Source organism: Fukomys damarensis, unplaced genomic scaffold, assembly GCF_012274545.1.
Source record: "Fukomys damarensis isolate Sample0158 unplaced genomic scaffold, DMR_v1.0_HiC HiC_scaffold_30, whole genome shotgun sequence".
Classification (NCBI taxonomy): Eukaryota; Metazoa; Chordata; class Mammalia; order Rodentia; family Bathyergidae; genus Fukomys; species Fukomys damarensis.
Genome location: NW_022900942.1, coordinates 53,274,637 through 53,284,767, shown reverse-complemented (window position 1 = coordinate 53,284,767; position 10,131 = coordinate 53,274,637).

The following is a 10,131-nucleotide window of genomic DNA, read 5'->3' as shown; positions in this document are numbered from 1 at the left end:
ATATATATATATATATATATATATTTGAATTGTCTGTCCTTAACTTTATCCATTCCCTTAAGTCTTGATGGTTCTTCACACATTAGGGATACTTGCTCTATACCTGTGGTCTAATAGGGAGATGTATTTCCTCTATTTCTGTTTTTGGAAAATATTTTCTCCCAAATTGTCATGTGACTTTTGTTTGATGTATTTTGTCTGAATTTGTTTTATGTATTTTGAATTTGTTTAGTGTATTTTTGCCATAAAATGTATATTTTTAAAATTGTAAAATGTATCGTTATTTTATTATATCAGGTGTTTTAGCCACAGTTAGAGAATCTTTCCCAGCCAGGCATAATGGTGCACGCCTGCAACCCCAGCACTCGGAGAGCTGAGGCAAGATCACTGCAAGTTAGAGGCCAGCCTGGGCTACAAGATCAGTTCAAGGACAGCCTGAACTACATAACAAGGCCCTGACTCAAGATAGAAAAGAAGAAGAAAAAAGAGAATCTTTCCACATGTGTAGTTTAATCAGAAATTCACCCTGATTTTCTGCAAATACTTAAATAAATTATTTTTTAATATTTTGGTTTTCTATATGTTTGGTGTCTATTTTCATGCATGTTGTAAAGAAGTTATTTATTGGTTCATCTTTTTTCACAGGAGCCAAAGAGCTGAACCCATATCATTTATCAAAGCAAGCAAAGAGAAAAAAAAAACAACCCTCAAACCTAGTCCATTGATTTAATATTGCATGTTGCTCATATATTAATCTCTATGAGTAGTATTGCCAGGACTTTATCATCTGTTTCATTAGTCTCTCCATTTTTGCCTCTTAATTATAGCAATATTATAGGGCACCCAGGATAGGGATGGGGATTGATTTCAAGAGGTCCCAACAGATCAAACCTGATCACTTCTCTAGAGATACAAATGAAACAAATAGTAGTAAGGTAGGAAAGAAATCTATCCAATATAGCCATGCTGGAAGGTCAGGGTAAACAAAACATCTTAATTCCTGTTTTCACAAGGTGGGTAAAGGATTTAGAGTTTACATAAAGGACAGAACAAAAACAGGAGCAAGAATTCTGCATAGTCAAGGAGTCTTAGTTAAATTGTGGTCTTTTTAATCATTATCTCGTGTTTGATTCTGTGAGACTCTGCCAGTACCAGAAAAGTTGTTATGCCTTGAGGAAGCAATCTAGTTCTATCATAAAATAGCTGCTCCTGCTGAGGAGGGCTGCCTCAGTTTCCATCACGGAGCAACTGCTCTTTGTAGGGGAGTGGTCCTATCCTGGGCCATTCCATCTGCAAAGCTTGCTTTTTCTGGAGCTTGACTTTCTATTACGAGTTTTTAGGCAAATATTTCTTCAGTAATTAGCATGTTTATATGAAAAGCTGAGAAGGAATCTTTCCAAAAGTTTAAAAAATGAAGAGACGAAAATGAAGACATAGATCCTAAGCTTTTCTTCCTCTTTTACTTATCATCAGACTTCCTCAGGGCCAAATGAAGTCAGTGCCTGCTAGCAGAAGCAACTTCCAAGTTGCTATTTCAGGGGTTTTATGGTTTGTTTTCATGATTTGTGGAACAAACTCCTCATTTCTTCCTCAAAGCGTTTATGTTCTTGGTGATTTCTTGACTATCCTCGTGTGTTGATTATTTTAATTCATGAACTGGGAATGCTGGGTCATGATGTATGATCTTTTTGATATGTTGCATTTTGATTGCCAGTATCTTGTTGAGGATTATTGCATCTGTGTTTAAAGAGATTGGCCTGGAGTTATTTTGGGGCACTTGTCTGGTTTTAGATTCAGAGTAAAGCTACCTTCCAAGAATGACCTTGGGAGTACTACTTTCCTTTCAGTTTCACCACAGAGTTTAAGGAATATTGGAATCAGACTGTTGCTGAAGTTCTTGTAGAATTTGACAATAAATCTATTAGGATCAGGACTTTTCTTGGTTGCTAGCTTTTTACAAAATTGCTGTTTCATTGGATTACTCGGGGTTTTTATATCTTCATTTAGTTTTGTAATTAATGTATCTAGGAATCTATCCATTTTTTCTCTGAGTTCTGCAATTTATTGGTGTACATGTTTGTGAAGTATTTGATAATAATCTTTTGGGTTTTGACAGTGTCCATTGTGATTTCACTTTTTTCAATTTTAATTGCATTGATTTGGACTAATGTTTTACGTATTTTATTCATTTTTCAAAGAGCTAGATCTTTGATTCATTGTTTATATTTTTTAGTCTTTTCCATTTCTGCCCTGACTTTTATAACGTGTGCTTTTACTAGCTTTGGTTTCCATTGTTCTTGTTTTTCTAGAACCTTGAGGTGAATCATCAGTTTACTTATTTTGACTTGCTCTATTTTTTTATGATATCTACAGATATATAACTGTGAATGCTATATACTTCTCTCTTTAGACTGCTTTCATTGGGTCCTATAAGTTCTGGTATATTGTATAGGCATTATCATTAAATTCCATGAACCATCTTATTTCTTTCTTGATTTCTTCTGTGTTCCATATTTGTGTATATTATTTAATTCCCATGCATTTGAAAAAATTATACTGTTTTACATTGAGTTCTACTTCATTGAACTATGATCTGATATCAGGCATAGTATAATTTTAATTTCATGGCTAATATGTATTCTATTTTGGAGAAATTTTTATGAGTTTGTATTCTATTGTTTGGTGAAACGCTCTCTAAATATCTATGAAATCAATTTGTTTGAAAATTTGATTTAACTGCCATTTCTTTGTTGATTAATTTTGTCCACTTAATCTGACAGTAGAGGACTGAGGTCACTTATTATAATTTTGTTTGTCTGTCTGATCTTGTATGTCCAGTAGTACTTGTTTTATGGACTTTTAACGCATCATTGTTCCATGCATTGATATTTATAATTGTTATCTCTTCCTGTTGAATTTTTCGTTAAATCAATTTATAGTAGCCTTCTTGACTTCTGGTCAGTTTGGCTTAAAGTTCACTTTGTCTGAAAATAGGACACTTACTCTTGTTTGCTTTTGGGTTCTCATTGCATGGACTATTGTTTTCCATTCTTTGGTTTTTAGTCTATAACTTTCTTTTGGGGTTAGATATGATTTTTTTTTTTGAGACAGGTTTTCACCATGTAGTTTCACTATGTATTTGAGACTGGCCTGGAACTCACTAGGTAGTCCAGGCTGGACTCAAACTCACAGCAATCCTCCTGCCTTATCCTGGGATTACAGGAGTGTGCCACCACACCTGGGCTAGATATGATTTTTATATTCAATATACCATTAGATGTTATTTCTTTTCCCGTCCTGCTAATCTGTGTATTTTGATTTGCAAATTGAGACCATTTACATTGAGAATTATTTGGTAGGTACTAACTTATTCCTGTTACTATCTTACTTTCTTTCTTTCCTTTTTACCTGCTGCATTCATTCTCTTGGAACTTTTACCGCTTTATCTTCATTACCTCTTTCTAGGATATCTTCGAAAATTTTTTTACATGCTGGTTTCTTGGTCATGAATCTCTTTGATGTTATTCATCATGGAAATATTTTGTGTTCTCCATTTTGAAAAATAGTTTTGGAAGATAGAGCGGACTGTGTTGAAAGTTGATCTGTTTTAAAGTTTGAAATATTTCACTCCAAGCTTTGCTATAATTTAAATTTTGTGTTGAGGATTCTGCTATAATTCTAATGGATTTCCCTTGATGAGTGAGTCATTGCTTTTCTCTAATATCTTTTAAGATTCTGTTTTTGTGTGTGACTTCTGGAATTTGGACCAAGATGTGTCAAGGGTAGGATATTTCCCTATCATGACTATTTGTGGTTTTATACATTTCAATTATCTGTATGTAAAGTTCTCTTCCCATGTATGGAATATTTTCTGCTACTACTTCTGTACATAGATTTTTCTATTATTTCATTTGTGTTATCTTCTGATTTTTCACTAATTTTGAATAATTTTAGATTCATCTTCTTTGTGTCACATAGCAGCCATTGCATCCATTTTACATGTTCTTATTCTTTCACTTTACTCTTTTTTATTTTGTGTTTTCTTTTTTCTTTTTTTTTTTTTTTTTTTTTTTTTTTTTTTTTTTTTTGGTACTGGGGATCAAACTTGGGTCCATGCATTTGGGAGGCAGGTGCCAAAACTACTGAGCAAAATCCCTGGCAACATGTTCTTTTGTTCATTAAGGTATCTTTCAATAACTGATCACTGACAATAGCTCGATCTTATAGTTCTCTACGTACACTGGTCATATCTACCACTCATACTTTCAACAGAATTTTTAATTGACTGAGTTTCTGTTTGCTATCTTTTCACGGACTCTAATTCCTTTGTATTCTGGGCCGTCACATTTTTCATCTCTTTGTTTAGCTCAGCTAGCTTTTCTTAGTGTCTTCTGTAGAATTATTGGCCATTTTGTTTATCAGAAGCTTTATAGGTTTAGTTGTATCTTTTTTGAATTCACCAGGTTCCTTACTGATGATTTTTAAAATCCCTTCTGTTATCCTTTCATATAGTTTGACTGTATGGCTTTAGATTTCTTTCACCTCAACATTCCATGGATTGGCTTTGAGGTAAGTTGGGAGTTTTTGCAGACATTGCTTTGCCTCGTTTTGCCATGTTTCTAGCTTGTTTCTTTTGTGTACTGAGGCCTATAGGTGATTATAGTGAAAGTCTTTGTTGTTAGTATGGAGACCTTCTTTAGTGTCTGCTTTTCACTGATGTACTGTCGGGCTCATTAACTATAGTCCTTTGCCTCTGTCCCTCTATCCCCCACCTCTATTAGCTTGGGAGTGGAGGATGCAGTGTAAATGTCTTAGTACTAATTTGACACAGTGTTAGTAACACCAAGGCAATCCAGATATTGGCATCAGTGACAAAATCATCAAAGACAAACTCGATATTGACAAGAATCTATGCACTAATATGGTACCATCTTTAACCATAGAAAAGAGAGCTATAATATTTTATTTAAATACTAAGTAAACCAAATATTGACTTTCCGTACAGTTCTACTAAATGGAAATGTTTTACATCCACTAACAATAGAACAGTAATTAACAGTAATACCATATAGTTAATGGTCTATAGATTCAGTTTAATGGTTATGCTAGTAAGGATAGAGGGCACGGGAACTTGGAGTATGAAAAATGTAAATTTAAAAAAATAAAGTGATAGAAGTTTGGAAGGGTATGATAAAAATCAAGCATTCTAGTAAGGAGTGGAAAGAGATCAGTAGTACTAGCTAAAAGGAACAGAAAAGAACAAACAAGAGAAAGGAGAAAATAGAAAAACAGAAGCAAACTAAAGATAGAGAGAGAGAGAGAGAGAGAGACTAAAACAAAAAGAAAAGAAAAACAAATAGAAAATGTGAAAACTCCAAATACCACCAAAAAATCCAAAAAGGAGAAAAATTTTCAAAAATTTAAAAAAAAAAAAAAAAAAAACCCTCTATACTTCTAAATGAATGGTTTCCTTCCAGGACCTGCAGACCTGGAATCCAGCAAGTCATAGTTGTAGTTACCCAACTTTATTGCCTATAGATAGATAAAGAGATCTTACTGATCTGAGATAAATTCCATAATTTTATAGTCTTGTTTTTCAGTTGAGTTCTGCAAACTAGTGTCACATCGCTGTCATTGTCCCATGAAAAGCAATTAGTTCTCTTGAGATTTACACAACATTTTGTTGGTTTTGTTTGTTTGTTTGTTTTTGTGTTTCGGTTCTTTGAGACAGGGTCTCACTATGTGGTTGAGACTGAACTGGAACTCACTATGTAGCCCAAGCTGGCCTCGAACTCACAGCGATCCTCCTGCCTCAGACTCCCAAGTACTGGGATTACAGGCGTGCGCCACCATGCCTGGCTCTCGAGATTTACACAACATTTTCATGCAGTAACATCTCTGATTATCTTTTAGGACATTAAAGTACCTCTCTACAATGTAGAAGTTTATGGTTAGAAATAATCCAGTTGAATGAATGTTAGATACTTTTCATTTAGCAACTGAGATGTACCTTTAGTCTCTCTCCATCCTGCTTTATGGTCTATGGTAAAACAGACTCACACAGTTTACTCACTGAGCTTCTTGCCTTTGTCTTCCCTTTAGCTTTGGTCAGTGGGAGGCGCTAGCAAGAGATCAGGACATAGAAGAATGAAAGTTAGACATGTATTTTCCTGGTACATTTTACTGAGTTACCAAGAGTTAGTTGTGTTACTTCTCTCCGTTAACTACTCTACACTTTCAACACTAGAGGGAGTTAGGGTCACTGATGTTCGCCTGAATAGATATATTTTTCTTACCATTACCCCAAACTCCACAAATTTACAAATTGATCCTTTAAGATATTTCAACTACTCCGGTTTGAACAGGTGTGGTTGGATGTGATATTTTATAGGCAGAATGTGTGAAAATCTAGTGAAGGACATGTTGGTTGGAGGCCTGAAGCGGGGTGATTTGGGCAGTTCTGTTAGCAGGAACCTCAGTTCTGCCTGGCTCCTGCAGCCTCCCTGTGACTTTGAGCGTATTTCTTAATGCACCTGTGCTTACACATTTCGCAAATATATGTATATATATGTATATATATATAAAACAAGAGTATGCATACACAAAATTAGAACATCACTGTCCACACATGTGATTTCGTATTTTTAGTAATCATTTCAAAAAGAGCAAAACAAAGAAAATTAATGTTTACTTAACTGAATACAAATGTTTGCTTAACACAACATATTCAAAATATTATCATTTCAAGATGTAATCGGTGTAAATATGATTAAGGAGGATTTTCACATTTCTATATCTAAAAGAGTAACACAAATCCAGTGTATGCTTTATTTTTATAGAGTATCTCAGGCCACGTTCCAGAATCTCAAGGGCCATCTGTGGCTTTTGGTTCCATTATTGGAAAGCAGTGTTTCAGTCATTTTCTAACATACACTTCTTTAAACAACTGATTTGATTGATTCTTATTTTTTCTGTGAACAAAATGTGTTTATCGCATGCTAAGTGCCCAGATTTCAGAAGTAGAATTTTATATATCCATAATATATTCTTCAACCATCTGAATATTATGTTTATGAAAAGTCAATTGGAATTTTTTTCAAATTTGTTCATGCTAATTAGGATATAATTAATTCATTTACAAGCCAGTAAAGTATAAGTGTAGAAAACATGAAGCTATGATTTCTATAAAAGTTGGATTAACTACTTTGGAAAGGACCAATGGAGAATGTCACTAACATTTTGTTTTCAACTTACATCTAGTAGAACAAATGAAAACCGGGAAATATATTTAAAATTTAGAGGGATTTTGCATGTAGGCAACTTTACAAGGACTGATAATTTCCTGTTTTTCTTTAAGAAAATGAACCTGAATATCATAGAATGATCTGATGATTGTGTATAATGAAAAAATAAAATGCAAATCTCCAGTGCGGTACTATATTATAAAATATGAACACTATGTCCGAAACTGATAAAATATTTTATATGCATAAAAGGTAAAATAAAATGCATGGATACCAACAGTACCATTTTAATAATTCTTCAACTAAGATTTGTGATTAACTGGCCATAGTTCTTTCATGGTAGGTGAGATTGGTATTTTGTTCTCTTGTCTATGCTTGGAGCTAGAACGATGGCCGGGTGGGTCTAAATCGATGTTCAGCAAGTGTTTGCTGACAGATTGACTGACTCATTATTTCCATATGCCACCTCCTACTATGTATGCTAGCCAGTTGGTTTTTCAGTTTATAGTTTGCTGTCACATTTTAAAAAACATGATATTGTTTTATTTACAACAGACATAGTTTTATGGCCTTTTTTCCTAAGTGAAACATTTCCAGTCATCTAGCGGAAGAAAAATCATGCAAAATTTAACTCAGTAAATTTAGACTTGATGTTTTATTAGAAAAATACTGGGCTGAGGGAAATGGAAGAGAGTAAATAAAATTAAGTCTATCTTTTCCTGAAAAGGTCAAAAACACTTGGTTTTCATATGTTGTGGGGAGCTGTGAATAAATATCTAACAAGCCTCATCTGGATTCACAATCTGTTCATCAAAAACACCTAAATTTATCTTCTTCCTAAACATTCCTATTCACAGACATTGGCTATGGCTATACACAGAAACTAATTTGAAAAATTCCCTGAAATTAGCCGAACAGATATGGAGATCATTAGTGAATTCACCCCTCAGTTCTCAATGATGGTAATGATTTAGTCATCATATACTTAAGCAGTGTAGAACATTTAAGTTAGAACTAGGATCTTTTCCGAGGAACTTTCAATTATACTTTATTCATAGCTTCCCAAATATGCAATTTGCACTCGATCTTAGTCACAAGGCTGAGGAGTGATTCCCAAATTTGCCATTTTAAAAGAAACCCTTGCAGTTTTATACCCATAAAACATTCATACGTCACAAATGTCCAGCGGCATGAATTTCTACGCAATATAGCATTGGTAAACAGTTTTGACAAGATACAAAAAGTTACCTGCAGCCTGGAAACCATTCTTGTGTATTTTCCAGTTACCACCTTGCTAATAATAAGTTCTATCCTTACTTGATCAATAAAGACCTCATCTACTTAGATATGAACTTCAAATATACTGGAATCACTTAGTACATACTTCATTTTGCTTAACTTCTTTCACCCAATAAAGGCTTTATATTCATTCACACACTTGATTATAGTTTCTTTATTCTCTGACTTACGTTATTCTGTGGTACAGATATATTACAGTTTCATTATCTACTTTATCATAAGTAGATATTTGAATTTTACTCACACTTGCAATATTATGAATAGCACAGCTGTGAACATTCTTGCGCATGTCTTTTAGTGAAGGCAATAACACCTATTTTCTCAGATTTAGAATTCTAAATCATAATGTACAGATAAAACGTCATGACAGACACTGTAGCACATTTTCTTCTTGACTGCATTACATTAAAAAAAACCTAGTAGACAAAGGGCCTTTTGGTCTCAGAAATAAGACATAGTTGCTTAACTTAGAGGATATAATATAGATACGTATTGGTTAATCTCCATTTAGACCCCTTGGAGTACTTCTCTTAAACAGGAAAAATATGTTAGCTAATATTAACATTTTTATGTTTTTCTAATTTCAATGCTATTTTAATTTTTTCAAACTATTTACTAATAAAATTCTGATTAACAATAGGAAAATGTTTTATTTATAGGCATAATTTATTTTTTAGTATGTCAGATATTATGCTCCTAAGAATGGAATTATAAATAATGTTTTAACTTTTGCATATATGTAGGTAAAGGCACTATTTTCCCAAGTTTATATAATACTATTAAGAAATAAACTTTCTCAATGAAGAAGACCTTATAAAATATTTGTTTAGCTTTGGTTCCTTGAAAAAATACATTTATATGTAGTTTTTACTCTCAATAATTTATTTTTAAAAGCTTGTATATAGATAGAGTAGCTATCTGCAATATGGTAATTTATATATTCTCAGTAATATTTTAAAACTTTCTGTGGTATAGTTTATAGGTATAGTCAACCTTGACACACATTCTCCAGAGGATTGTAAAACTTCTGTTAAATATACTTTTCATTTTGCTAGTTAAATCACAAAGGACCATTCTAAAATTTATATCTCTTAGAATATATACTACGTTGAAGCTTCAAATTTTAATTCTTAAATTTTATATATCAACAAATCAATCCATCCTAAAGAGGAAAAGGGCAGCAAATTACTACTGTGAACTGCTTTCCTCCAAATTCTTCCCACATATTTTCTAGTTTTGCTGACAACAAATTCCTCCCGGCCATTTCTCACTTCCTTCCGTGTTTAGAGAATTAACGTATCTCTTGAAACACCACAAACGTGGTTGCACTTCGCATGTCCCTTCTCTCTGCTAATTTTCAGGTCATCTAACTGTCAACTTGAAGTAATGCTGTTTCTTCTTTGACTTTACCGATGATCCTTCCCTCTTTGAAACTAATTCCTTAAAGTGGTTCTTACTCCATTTCTGTACCCTTAAGTGCTTTTTCTATGTCTAAAAGTCTACATTGTGTTCATCTGCCACTGTTTCTTTCCATGCACATTTTTCCACAGCATTTTAACCTTAGCTGATTTTTCTGGCTCCACTGGGT